At 44.4% G+C, this 13,742-nt stretch overlaps 1 long non-coding RNA gene across 1 annotated transcript; it reads right to left on the bottom strand.

Annotated features, from left to right (window-relative positions):
- Positions 1-379: 379 nt before the first annotated feature.
- Positions 380-12,510, bottom strand: LOC123623342. Its single transcript, XR_006729841.1, has 3 exons — positions 12,412-12,510; positions 11,861-11,904; positions 380-462 (listed from the first exon to the last, which is right to left on the bottom strand). It is a non-coding gene; the product is annotated as an uncharacterized LOC123623342 (long non-coding RNA).
- Between the last annotated feature and the right edge of the window lie 1,232 nt (positions 12,511-13,742).

Raw genomic sequence — 13,742 nt, 5'->3', positions numbered from 1 at the left:
ATTTGTCTTTTATTTTTCCGGGTTGCCTAACATGATTTTCCTTCCCTTGTTTGGGAAATTTCCCACTTTGTGAATCTTAGCAGGATTCAGAGCTTGCCTCTAACCATTGAATCTGGGAAGTCCCACTGTTCGTTTTCTCTACTACCTTTGCCACAGGACATGTTCTGACCTAGCCTATGAGGCATACTCACTCTGAACCAAAGGACAGAGCAGGGAGAGTAGAGGATCCACTGGATGTCAGCAGTGGTTAGGAACATCAGTTCACTGAAGCAGCGGAGGTAGCAGTTGCAGCAGTGGCGTCTTGTCTCTGGTGGGGTGATGTTGGTGTAGTTGGCTCAGCTAGCTAGCTAAGTGGTCCAGTAGAAGGGACAGCCTTGAATTCTATGCATGATTTTGATTGTGGTGGGGTAGCCTCCTGTTGTTCCTGATTGTTTCTAATACCCTTCTCTCGTCTTCTCATGACTGTGTGAGAATATTCAACATTGTTTCAATTAATTCCTTTTTTGCTTAAAGCAGCCAGTCTCCATTTTATTATTTCTATTATTTGCAACTAAGAACCCAGATCCATAAGGAATTTGACACAAGGAATGGTTAGGATGTAGAACTGCAGAGAATGGGAGAAAACTGGGGTTGGTTGTCTGGCTCAGTTGGAAATGAAGGCAGTAAAAAAACCCAGCAGCATAAGGGGTGGACTCTGGCATACCATAATATTTGGTGGCAAATCAGCAAATAAATCATCTGTGATCTTCTAGAATAAAGTGCTCATTGAAGGAAAGGCTTTTGGGAACCAAGTAGGGGCTTTCATGAAACAACTGTGAAGGGAAGAGGACTTGAAACACTGGTGTGATATGGCAGCTGCTTCTAACAGTAGTGGACAGCTTAAAGAAAGGGAATGTGAGCTCACACTCCTAAATTTTCTTACCTAAGCATGAATTGAAAAATCAGTATTTTCTGTGACTGCACTAAAAGAATCTCCTTTGTAACTCAGGTTGAAAAGGTTGAAAGCCAAACGTAATAATACAGGTTGTCAAATTAGGGTGTTGGTTGAATTCACAGCCAGGTCCCGTATATGAAAATTTGGGCATTTAGAGATAGAGTGGGACCCTGAGAACTAAACAGGGGTATGGTAGGATTTGGTGAATTCAGTGTACCCTGAATCCCCAGGCTCCATCAAGCCACCCTTGCCAGCTGAAGCAGCCTTGGGCTTCGCTCTGGTGAGGCTACTTCTGTCTTGCTGGGATTTTCTGTTACCTGAAGGAGTTGCATTACAAAGGTAGGTCAATTCTCGTATGCCACTTATGCCCTTTTCCCAGATCTATAACCAAACTTAGATCCCAGAAAACCTTAAAACACCAATGACAAAGTCAAAGCTAGGAGGAGGTAGCTTATGGGCCTCAAAATTTGCAAGACTTGCCAATTGGTGTTGAAAGTAAATCTGGGGAATATATATGATAATGGATTTTGAAGGTTTTAGGTCAGATGAAGAAAAATACATTTTAGATAGGTTGGATTTTTTGCTATAGGAGCATTAACCAGGGATTCTGAGTTCAATGTCCTAGCATGAATAGGTAGCATTGATCTAATTGTTTCCTTGATTGGTTGACTATAGGAGCAAGGAGATGGGCACATAGGGAGATAAAACTATTGGAGGGGCTATATCATGGGTGTGGAGTTCTGAGCCCCCACTGTGCCCCTTGAGAGGGTCCTGAGGAGACTCTTTTCAACAGCAGCCTAAGAGATACAGTGATGAGGGGCCAGTTGGCCTGTTTGGGAAAAAACAATTGGCTGTTCACTGTAGGCCAGTGGTGCTGGTGGAAGATGCTACCACTGAAATGGGGCTCCCTGATGTTAGCAGGGATATTAGGATCCTGGGGTAATGGAGCTTGGGCAGCAGCATGTTACCATCAGAAGGCAAAGTGGGTAGTGTGGCTTCCATAATAGGCAGCAGACATTTTAACCGGAATTACCAGCAGGGATCTTTGGAAATGGCTATTGATAATCAGATTCCTGTGACTAAAACAGATAAGCACTTAGCTATGCTACTTGATTTTTACAGCCAAAAAACTCTGGGTCTTCTGGGAAACAGAGGCTTGATTTAAGCCATACGATAGGAAATCATAGCTCCTCACCCGATTTCTTAGACAGAGGTCAGTTCATAAGCCCAACATCCTTTACATGGAAGCAAGGCCAAGAACTTGCTGGATAGGGCCCTGTGAAAGAGACCTGAGTATTTACCGGAGTAACTGGGGAAAAGGAAATATTGAGGCCCTACAGAGATTAATGGACACTTGTTCTGTTCAAGGTATGGTCTCTACTGTAGCAACTCAACACATGCCTTGATCTTTGCTATGCATTTATTTATCTGGCAAATGTTTTTTTCCTGTAGGCAAGTAAATAGAGAATACTTTAAACAGTTTGCTTTTATTTGGTAAGAGCAGCAGAGTAACTCCACTGCCTTGCTTCAGGGTTATATCTTCTTTTTGGCTCTGTGTCACCATTTCATCTATAAGGTTCTTGACCATTACACAGGACATTATGTTAGTCCAATATATTGTGACATCATGCTCCTAGGATCCTGAGGTATAGTAGGTAAGATGCAGTAGGTACCACTGATGTCTTGGTGTAAGATCCATGTGTACTAGTGGGAAGGAGATGATCTTGACAGTCTTCCAGCGTCCACATGTCCCTCGCTACTTACACAGCAATGATCACTCTCTTGTAGATATTTTATTTTGTTGTGAAAAATAGGTCTGAAAAGGTCATATGCTAGTGTGGTGATGACAATGAATAAAGGGAAAAATCATTTAAGAAAGTTATAGTTCTTGGCTAAAAAATGAAATTGCTGGAAAAATTAAAGTATAAAGTTGCATTTGGAAATAGAGCTGATTTATGAAGTGTGTAATATGTTCCATCCAGGTGTTGCTAAGTGAAATGCCTTCAGAGATCAGGAAGGTAACCTAAATGTATGAAATGGATAAGGGTAGACAATAAAGGAGAGGATTGCTCTGGCTGGCTAGAGAGAGAATACACATTTTTCTTAAAGGCATTTAAGTTAAAAAAAAATTTAAACCATGTCCAAAAGAAACATTGGTTTGTGATACTACTATGACAATGAAGTAAGGAAAATAATTTATGAAATTATTTGAGCAAAGATTCCCAAAAGTGCAAATATCACTCATCAAGTAGGAGATAAAGCTGTGCCAGAGAATAAAGAAGATGCTTGACTCATGATATGAGCATATACATGTGCAGCACATACCTCTCCAAGAAAAAGTATTGCATTTATTAAACAAATATTTTTTAAGTTCTTACATGTCAAAATACTTTTCTAGGCTCTGAGCATTGAGCAGTAAAATGATCAAAGTCTCTGCCTCCACAGGCCTTATTTTGTGGTGGGAGGAGGCAGACAACAAACAAAGAAGTAGGTTATATGGTGTGTAAAAGGGGGCAAGTGCTGCAAATGGAACAAAAGAAAACGGGAGGGGCACGGGGAGTGCCAGTACGGGGGGAGCTGTTGTGCTTTCACTAGGGTGGTCAGGGAAGGGCTCACTGAGGTGACATTTGAAGGAGTACTGATATCTGGGTGAAAAGCATTTCAGGAAGATGGGCATCAAGGGCAAAGGCCTTAAAGCAGGAGAATGGCTGCCATGTTCAAGGAGGAGAATGGCTGCCATGTTCAAGGAGGAGAATGGCTGCCATGTTCAAGAAGCAGCATGGCAGCGTGGCAGCCAGTGTGGCTGAAGGGTATAAACAAGGAGGAAGGTGCAGCCCTGAATATAGACAAGGCCTGAAAGGTCATGGGGAAATCAAACTTCTCAGGAGTCTGACTTTTACTCCAAGGGAGTTGAGGACCATTGGAGGATTCTAAGCAGAAAGCAGAAAAACACCAATGATTTAACTTACATTTTGAATAGAATCACTCTGGGTTGAGAATACTCAGTAGGACAGCAAAGGTGGAAGCAGAAAGAATAGCTTGGAGGCCATTGCAGAGATCTGGTAAGAAAAGATGATGGATTAGGGTGGTAGCATGGAGGAAGTGAGAATGAGTTAGATTCTGGTTATATTTTGAGAGTAGAAGCAAGAAGATTTATGGATGGATTGTATGTGTGCTGTCAGAGAAAGAATGGAACTAAGGGGTGTCTCCAGGGTTTCTCATTTCAGCAACTGGAAGGCTGGAGCTGCTGTTAACTGAGATGGAGAAGCCTATGTAGGAGGAGGGCTAGGGTGATATCAGGGATTTGGTTTTGAACATGTTAAATTTCAGATAGATATTACACATATGAGTGAAGATGTTATATAGGAAGTTGGATATATGAATCTAAAGTTAGAGGAGAGGTCCAAGCAAGAGATAAAAATTTGGGAGTCATCACTAAATTTGAGATATCACTGACATGAGATCGCCGAGGTAGTGAAAAAGAAGAGATCCAAGGATAGAGCCCTGGGGCGTTCCCCAAGATAAAGAGGTTGGGACCAATTGGCAAAGGAGATAGAAGAGGAGCAGCCAGTGAAGAAGGTGGAGAATCAGGTGAGACCAATGGTCTGTACGCCAGGTGAAGGGTGATCAGCTGCGTCGTGTGCTGTTGAGAGGTCCGGTAAGGTGGGGACTGAGAATTGACTGCTGCTTTAGAAATGAGCAGAACACTGGTGTCATGGACAAGAGCAGTTTCGATGGTGTGGTGGACTAAATGCTGTTTGGAGTCGGTTTAAGAAACAATTTTTTTTTGTATGCTTATGGGAAAAATCCAGTAGAGAGAGAGAAAGTGGTGATGCAAAAGAGAGTGGAGAGAATTGCCAAGGCGGTGAGCTTGAGTAGGCAAGAAGGGGTGGTCTCTAGTGTACAGGTAGAGGGGCTGGCCATCGAGAGGGACAGAGTCCATCTAGTGACATGAGGGACGGGGGAGCACTCGGTGCAGGTGCTGGTAGAGGTGGTGGGGTTTGTGGAGGAACTGAGGGGAAAGAACTGAGGGCCCACACACAAGTTTCTGTATTTGTAAATTAGGGGGTCATGAGGGTCTTTAGATCTTTTAGTAATGTCAATGGTTTAGTCTGCTATCGAGTTTTTTCTACCTATTGTGCCATATATATGGCAACAAAGTCTAGTGTTTCAGCTATGTGAAGACTATGCAACCAGCATCTAGCATTTTAATATCTAGCACTTAAATATGAAATGCATGTTGAAATAAATTAGAATGATAGTATGCAGTGGCTTCAGTTTTGAAACAGAATGTTTAAATCCCTAATGAATTTCAAAATTCATGTATGGGTTCAGTTAACTACATCTAAAGATTTTCATCTCCAATGGCTTCACAGTTTTATATTACTAATTTTAATGTAGTAAGTTAGTTATAATACAGTAATTATGCTATGGATTAATAGGCTTGTGGTAGTTTACAAATGCAGAATTGATTTTAACAGGTTAGTCATGAAAAAGTCACCTGGCTTAATTAATTAACTAGTGAATTCAGGGCATGGTGGTGCACGCCTATAGTCCCAGCTACTTGGGAGGCTGAGGCCAGAGGATCGCTTTAGCCCAGAAGTTCAAGACCAGCCTGGGCAACATATCGAGACCCTTGTCCCTTAAAAAAACAAAAACAAAAAAACACAGACTAGTGAATTCAGTTCAGTAATGCATTTTGGTAATTTAAAAAAACTAGATTAAGGAAATTAATTGGGCATTTTAAAAGTATAGCCTATGTGGAGAAGATGTTGGACATTAAAGAGCAGTAATTATAGTCAGAGAATTTATATTCAGCAAAGGGAAGCACATACATGAATCTACTTCTCTGTGTTTTCATTTTTATGCTCTTTGTTCAGTCTATAACCCTTAAATTAATTTTTATTACCTGATTTAGGAGAACTTGTGTTTTTACCCAGCATACTTGAAGTTGAAACATTAATTTGATTAAAAGGAAACAAATGCTGTTTATTATTTTGTCTGACTGTCCAAAAACAGTTATTTCCTGTATTATAAAAGCAGAAGGTACAAAGATTTGATGATTTTTTCTATTTCTTCAGCCAAGGTATTTTAGAATATTCAATTAGGTGATGTTTTCAACAGCCACCACATTGAACATCTGTTGTACTTCTCAGTCTTGATATAGTAGAATCCATATTCCATTCTAAATAAGTGACTCAGCACCACCATCTGGTGCAGAGGCCAGAGCTCATGCCAGCTCATTGGAAAGCAGAGGAAAAAATATTAATGTGACATGATTAGAAAATGCTCACATGAAAGGTGGGGGCCCTATTTTGGTTTGTTTATTTGAAGTATTTATTTACTACTAAAGTAAATAAGATCTTTTCCCTATAAATACTTATGAAAAGAAATTTTTTTTGCCATGTTTGTGAGGCTTTCTATATAAGTTCATGAGTACATTTCCATAATTAAACCTAACCACAGTCAAAGACTGATTATTATTTAGTTCTGTTTTCATGCAGACCACATTAAACCTCTGTGTCAGACTTGCAGTGAACACCACAGTGATAGGCCCAGAATGTAGGCTTTTTATTGCACTTGGGAATTTTTATGAATCTGAAATTTTTTTCCTTGGTAAGTGGGCATGAAGTTTGGGGGGAGGTATCTTTGTTAGCATCACTTTTGCCCATAGAGGGGGTGAGTCATTGCCTGGAGAGGGTGATATGGAGGGTACCTGATGTACCCATCTTTGCAAATAATTTGTCTGTCTACCCTTGCTGGGATCTGAAGTTTCCCATGTTGGGGAGCTCGTTAGGAGGTAAAGCACTGTTCTCTGGTCTGCCCAAATCATAAGCAAAGGTTCATTAATTGATTAAATCTTTATCATCCAAAGCCATGTGGGGAGAGCAGGCTCTGGAGGGAACGAGACACAAGGGAGACAGAAGGGGTTGGGCCATATTCTGGGACCACTGGTCATTAGGGGGACAGACTAAGACCACTGAATTTACAGGAGTGTCGTATCACTGCAGAACGTGGAGGATCACCCAAAGGAGGCATCATGTGGTCAAAAAACCTTTGTATATGGCCATCTTGTACCAAGGCTCTGTGCTAGGAATGGGGACACAGAGATGAGGAGGACCTGGTCCCAGCCTTAAGTCATTCTAGCAGGGAAGGTAGATGCAGAGGGTGCTGCGATGGCATAACCTGGTGTTCCGGGTTTGGGAGACGCAGAGGGCAGCTGTCACCCACTGGCGAGGGCCTCTTGTTTACATATGTGTTTGCCTTAAATCTATGATGTGATGGGGCTCTCACCACTAGGATGCTCTGCTGTATGTCATTGTCATATGTAAAGTAGAGTGTGGAGGGCATGTTCTGTTACCATGCTGCTGCCAGAATGCTTGCCACTGGAAAATGGAGTTTAACCAGCTTTTCTAAGCATCTGTGTGAAGACAATTAGGAATATGAAAAGCCCTAGCTTTATATTCTGGCTTCATTTTTTATTTGTTTTGGGGCTTGTATCAAGATATTTAATTTACCTAAGGCTTAGTTTCCTTATCTGTTCAATGTGGAGGATGATTTCCCAATTCCCCCTATTGCATTGCTGGAGAGTTAAATAGAGAAATATGTGTCAGTGCTCTTGGGACCTGGTGGATAGATAGTGCAGGGCCGTCACCCCTGTCCACTCCATGCCCCACCCCAGTGCAATTGGCTAATGACCTGGGCTGGTCTGGACACCTGCGTAATATAGGACCTGAGGACAGGAGGGAGGCGGAAAAATTCATCTCTCTCTTATAGCCTGTTGCTCTGTGCAACAAGGAAAATATCTAAATGCATCATTTAAGAGAGAATATGCATCAGGCTATTTAGATCTTTCTGAATTTGGATCCAATTCACTAAATGGCTTTATTTGTTTGATATCTACAGAATCTAACTCCCATAATTTGGATCATAGCATAACTTACAACTTCTTATTCACAGTATATTATCCTTATTCTCAGCAGTAGCACGATTTCACTTTCAGATTGGCAAATGTAAAAGGACAGTTCACTGAGCAGCAATATTAATAGGGAGCTTCTTGTTTATGTAATGACGTTGGGCTTTGTGTGCTGTACAGAATGTACAGGGGTAATTAGATAGTTCAGATACGTGTCTAGACAGGGCAAAGCTTCAGGAGCACTTGCTCAGCCCTGGGAAATGCTATAGGTCATCTGTTTGTGACCAGAAAAAACTCCCCATGGTCAATGAGTTAAATGTGGAGTTGACTCTATGGAGCTAGATTTACACCCAAGAGGAAAATCAGATCTGATGAAATTTGACAGGGCTGACTATTTGTAGAACTAGACTAGGCCTAACTTTGCCTGGCGTGGTCTGATTTGAGGGTGTTACAAGTGTATCTTCCAAATACCATCTAGCTCTGGGGCTGAATTCTATTCTTTGAATCACCTCTTTGGGATCAGTCAGTCTGATCTGAAGAAGTGCCTGTAAAATGTGGGTTTGTTCCTTGAGAGGGTTATACATTGACCTGGATTGCTTAGACTTACGGAGAGTAATGAGGAAACACATCTCAGGAATTCATGTGAGGGCAGTAGGAAATGTTTAAAAGTTTGGCATACACCTTCCTGAGGAGGGTGTGCTCCAGGGGAGAGGGCTGAGGGGCAGCAGGAAGTCTCCAGATGCCCTAGGAAGGGAGAGAAAAAGGACAGGGGCTGGTGAGAGGGACTATGCGTGTCTGTGTGCGTGAAGCAAGGGCTGAACCTGTTTCCCCCTCAGCCCTGGGCTTCACATGCCTCACCTGGAGCCCTGACATTAATTGTTTTGAGCAAAGATTAAAGTATCTAGAAACTAGCCCCTTTCTGGTTACTACAGTACTTTCTGGTACTGAAGCCTTCATGGTGTTTGTCTTGAAGCACAAACCTTCCCGGAGCAATGGCAGAGATTCACGTACCACCTTCTCCCTCTTTGTGTGCCCTCTTCCAGCCTCTCGTGGCCTCTGTAGCCCCACACGTGAATCCACTCGAGTACACGTGACAATCTACTCATTGTAAAACTGTTATTAGTAGTCGTGAGACTATCCATAAAGCTCCATTCCTGGTATCCTAGAGAGATCCTCAAAGGCAGGTGACAATTGAACTTGGAAAGTACAGACTTCAGTTTCTAACTCCCGAGAGAGGCCATCTGGCCACTGCTGCCGCGACCTTCAGCACTGAAGCTTGGGTTTGCTGTTGATGTTCTGGCATTAACTGGACTCCTATCTGCTCTGCATCAGGCACGACCCCAACTGCTTCATCCATGTATCTCATGCTATTGCAACTGTTACTTGTTAGTTTTCCTCACTAGTTAGGAAGAGTCAGCTAGTTGTTAGTATTTTTTTCTTTCTTTCTTTTCTTTTCTTTTCTTTTTTTTTTTTTTTTTAAGACAGGGTGTTACTCTGTTGCTTAGACTCCAGCAATCCTCCTGTCTCAGCATCTTGAGTGGCTGGGACTAACAGGCGCGTGCCACCACACCTGGCTCATTTTTCTATTTTTTTTTTTTTTTTTGTCGTCATCACAGCTCACTGCAGCCCCATAATTTTTCTATTTTTTTAGAGACAGGGTCTTGCTCTTGCTCAGGCTGGTCTCAAACTCCTGACCTCAAGTGATCCTCCTGCCTCGGCCTCCCAGAGTGTAGTTGTTAGTATTTCTATTCTACCAATGAGAAATCTGAGGTTTTGAGAGGTCATTTGCCCAATATAAAACAGCTGGGGAGTGAGAGAGTTGGGATTTAAACTTAGAATGTCAGCCTCCTTCTGTTACTCTATACTCTTGTTAACTGTATTTCCTTGCCCTCTAGGGAAAGGGGTTTCTATTGCTTTCAAAAAGATAGTGTGCAAGCCTAAGGAACACTTAACTGGCGGGTGGGGAGAGCTTTCCCAAATGGCATGTAAAATAAAATGCTGTGGAAAAACAACATGGAGACACATCTAAGATATGGAGTAATGTCACATGTTTGTATGGCTCACCTAGTCCTTCATTTTGATTCCTCAGTGGCTGTTAGAGTCTGTTCCTGCCTGACTCCTTTTAGCCCTCAGGCCTGGTCTTGCAGTCTGCCCACCCAGAACAAAAGCAGGCCTCCCATGTCATTGCAGTGGACATGCCTTAGCACTGAGCAACATGCCATGGCCTCTTTTACGCCTCATGCTTGTCATTCTTTTTCTGTCTATCTTGACACTTGAACCTAAGCTATGACCTTTACTTTCTCCCCCAACTCCAAATCATATTCTCCCTCTAGCTATGCTGCCTCTGGCTGCCCTGGGCAAATGTCCTCTCAGGCCTCTGAAGTATTTTCTCCTTTGTCTCTGCCCCCTTGGACAGTGCTCTGCCACTCCGGTCCCAGTAATGCCAGTAGGAACCATTAAGCCATGAGCCCCTAGGATCCTGAAGCATCACTTTGCCTCCTACAGGCTTGACAGTGCTGACCATAGCCCTGCAGTCCCTGCACCTAGCCAGCGCCACCATGTGAGCCTTGCTGACAGTTTGCAAAGGCTGGGTGGAGCTGCTGGCCCTGTGCTCCCAGGCCACCCTGTTGGGCTCAAGCTGCTCCCTTTAGAGCCCTCCCTTTAGAGGCTGTATTGTGAATGTCTTAGTCTGGAAAAGCAGGGCCTAAGGCAAAAGAGTATATGCTGCCACTTAATTGGTGAAAGCATCACCAAAGAAGCAGAGTGGCGGACAAGGGAAGTGACACAAAGAAAGAGAGAGAACACATATGAGAGCTTATTATCAATCTGGCCTCTGCTTGCTAGCAAGTGTAGCTGATTGATCCTGAGGGACATCTTCAGAGAGCTGCCATATAGGTGACTGCATTTCAGGGCAGTCCTTCCAGGGGGAAGACGGGAAAAGAACTCCTTCACTGGTTCTCTTCCCACCTTGGTCAAAGTCTGCCCAAGAGGCATTAGTACTCCTGCACTTCTGGTTTGCACAAGCCTAGAAGTGGCTAGCTGACCACCCACACCCATTAACTACTCACACCTTGGCAGCAACGCAGAGATCCTGGGTGGGAGGCAAGAGGGATGTGATGTGCCCATGGGTGACGTGAGGGGCCATGACAGTGGCATCGGCAGCAACACCCAGGCCTACAGCTGTGGGAGCAGCACAAGCATGCTAGGTCTGCTCTGCCCAGCAGCAGGCAGGGGCTCAGGTCTCGGTGATGGATAAGCTGAATCTGGTCACAGTGGAGCATTTTAATGTCAGTGCAGCTCGGCCCTGGACTTGTTTGTGCTGCTGGGGAACTTCTTGGCCATGCAAGGAAACATTTAGTTTCCTTTTCCAGTTCCTAGGGTTGAGCATCATTTTGAGGGGTCTCTGTTGTGTGTGTGGGTTCCAGGTGGGTGTGCTTGCTGATTGGGTGGGGGTCCAGTTAATGCTACAATAGTGAGATGCTTCTCACAACAAGAGGCAGAGGAGCTGTCCTCAGGGCAGCTGATGAATGTGGCACTGACCACACATCGAGGGCCCACGTCTCTGGAAAGCAGAAGTGGTTGGAACCTGAGGCCTTGTCCAATCTATTGACTGGCCCGGTGAGGCCAGGTACTACCTTCTAGGCTGCCACACATCTCTACCTTGTTTCGGCACTGGTAGACAGCCTCTGAGTGCCCACCTGGACAGGGTGTGAATGGGGATCATTCATCTTCCTTAACATCTGTTGGGTACACTCCCCTGACCTGGCTGTAAATAAGCCCCTGTTCAGGCTGTTCCCATACGGACCACAGCACCCCCACCTTCAGGCCAGCCCAGCCCAGAAAACACAGGTAGAAGGTCCCAGAGACGGAGTTCTCAGGATACCTTCTCTTCAGTTTTGAAGTTTAGGTGATGTCAAGCAAAGGACTGAAAGTTCTACAGAGGCAACCCCTGTGGCCATACACAGGTTTCTATGGTTTCAGTTATACCAGATTTCTCCAGTGTGACTCACCTTCCAGCTGACTTCCTGTAGAAGAGTGAGGCTTGATCTGGATCCTGCAGAGGTTAGGAAATTTTAAAAACTAATGGCCTTCTTGACTTCTGATCCCATCATGACCTCCCTTGACCCAGCTTATCTCTACATGGTAAAAATAGACATCATGAAACTGAGAGTACAGAAGGCCTTCACCCACAAAAATGATTCTCATAATCGGGACTGACCAATAAACAATCTAGCCGAGCAGTGGGAGTTAGTTGCTCTAAAGGGACATACTGGATATCCATACTTCCCTGGGGTGGGGCTGGGGGTGGCCGAGGTTCCCCTGTGACCATAAGAACTGCTCGGTCTGGAGCCCCTTTCTAGGCTCTTTATGCACATGTGCCCGCCACATCTCCTGGCCAGGCTTGCTTAGCCGGGAGCGTGGGGCCAGGGTGCCAGGCTGCCTCCTGCTGCAGAGCTGGAGCCCCAGCCTTGTTTCAGGAAAGGAAGTGATCTACATGTGACAAAAGGGCCATTCCGGCAACTTGCTCAGAACAAAGGGCATCTGATCCAAGTGGACTTACTGTCTCTACTGCGAGAAAACAGTTACTGCTGGCAATCCTCAAATGGTAATTGTCCCACAAAATGGAAACATGAAAGCCCCTTTTTGTCAGTCACCCTGTTAGAAATCAAAGTAGCGAAGTCAGTCTGGCTGTCCTTGGCACACCTTCCCACCCTTCTGTGACTATGTCACCAACAAGCTGAGTTCCTGGCCCTTTTTCAAATTGCAGGAATTGAGAAACTCACTTCCTGCTTTTTGCTCCTCCCTTCCATGTCCATTGTCACCTTACACACTGAGGTCCTGCTGGCAGCCACCGCTCTCATCCTGGTAGATAGCAACAGAAGGCCTGGATTTCTGAAACCATGGGGCCAGTCCTGGCACCTGGGTCACAGAAGAGCCATCACAGAGTGCTCAGGGCACCACAGCCTCTCAACAGGCAAACCCACAGGCAAACCTTCCAGGCCCTGCCTCCCTAGCTGTCTGGGGAAGAGGCTGTAGCCTGGGCAAGGGCAGTGTCTGGTTCTGCATGGTGCCTTTGACATGCCAGGCCCCACAGAAAAGTGGGCTTCCCACAGCACCACCACGTTCACACCTCACTTCAGCTCAGCTTGCCTTGACCTACTTCACACTGACTGCAATTCTATCTGCAGATCCTCCGGCAGAGCTGACCCGGGGCTGACTCACTTTCCTGTTTACAGCCTTGCCTCAACCCTCACTCCTAATGTTTTACATAGTTTCTCTGGTAATGACCTTTGCTACTCTTTTGACTGGAGTTCATATTCTCTTCTGACCAGACAGCCTCTGACCATTCTGGTTAAAAATATGCCAGATCTTCCCTGGCCCCCAAGACCCTTTGTCCCTGGTGTGGTCACCTAAGAGCCCAGTACCTACCAGACGTGCTTTTATATGATTGCGGCAGCCTCAGTGTGAGAGAGGAGGGCGGGGGAACAGAGGAGGCAGAGAAGGAGCTGGGAGAGGAAGACAGAATAAGCCCTGTCCTTCTATGAATCCTTTGTACCATTGATGCAAATGTTAAAATGAACACTAATTATTTTACCCCCATAATTTTAAGATTTGTTTAACCTAAAAGAGCCACAGAGCTGATATGAGCCTACTGAGCCCATATGAGCCTATCTGGAGCATTTTGACTTGATAGTGCTGCTTTGTAGTCTATCTGGAATGCCCTTACTTTTCTATCCACAAGTAAATGTTTTCTGACAACAATTCTACCTTTATATCTCAACTATTCAATGAGTAATCAGATTTAATGAGATTGGTGAAGTTTGGAAACACTTTGATTGTTAATCCTTTAGTTAATCAGTAAGTGTCAGGTCCCTTCTAACGGTTACTTAC

Source organism: Lemur catta, chromosome 1 (genome assembly GCF_020740605.2).
Source record: "Lemur catta isolate mLemCat1 chromosome 1, mLemCat1.pri, whole genome shotgun sequence".
Taxonomy (NCBI): domain Eukaryota; kingdom Metazoa; phylum Chordata; class Mammalia; order Primates; family Lemuridae; genus Lemur; species Lemur catta.
The sequence above is the reverse complement of the archived record's forward strand: the minus strand, read 5'-3'. Positions and strand labels throughout refer to the sequence as shown.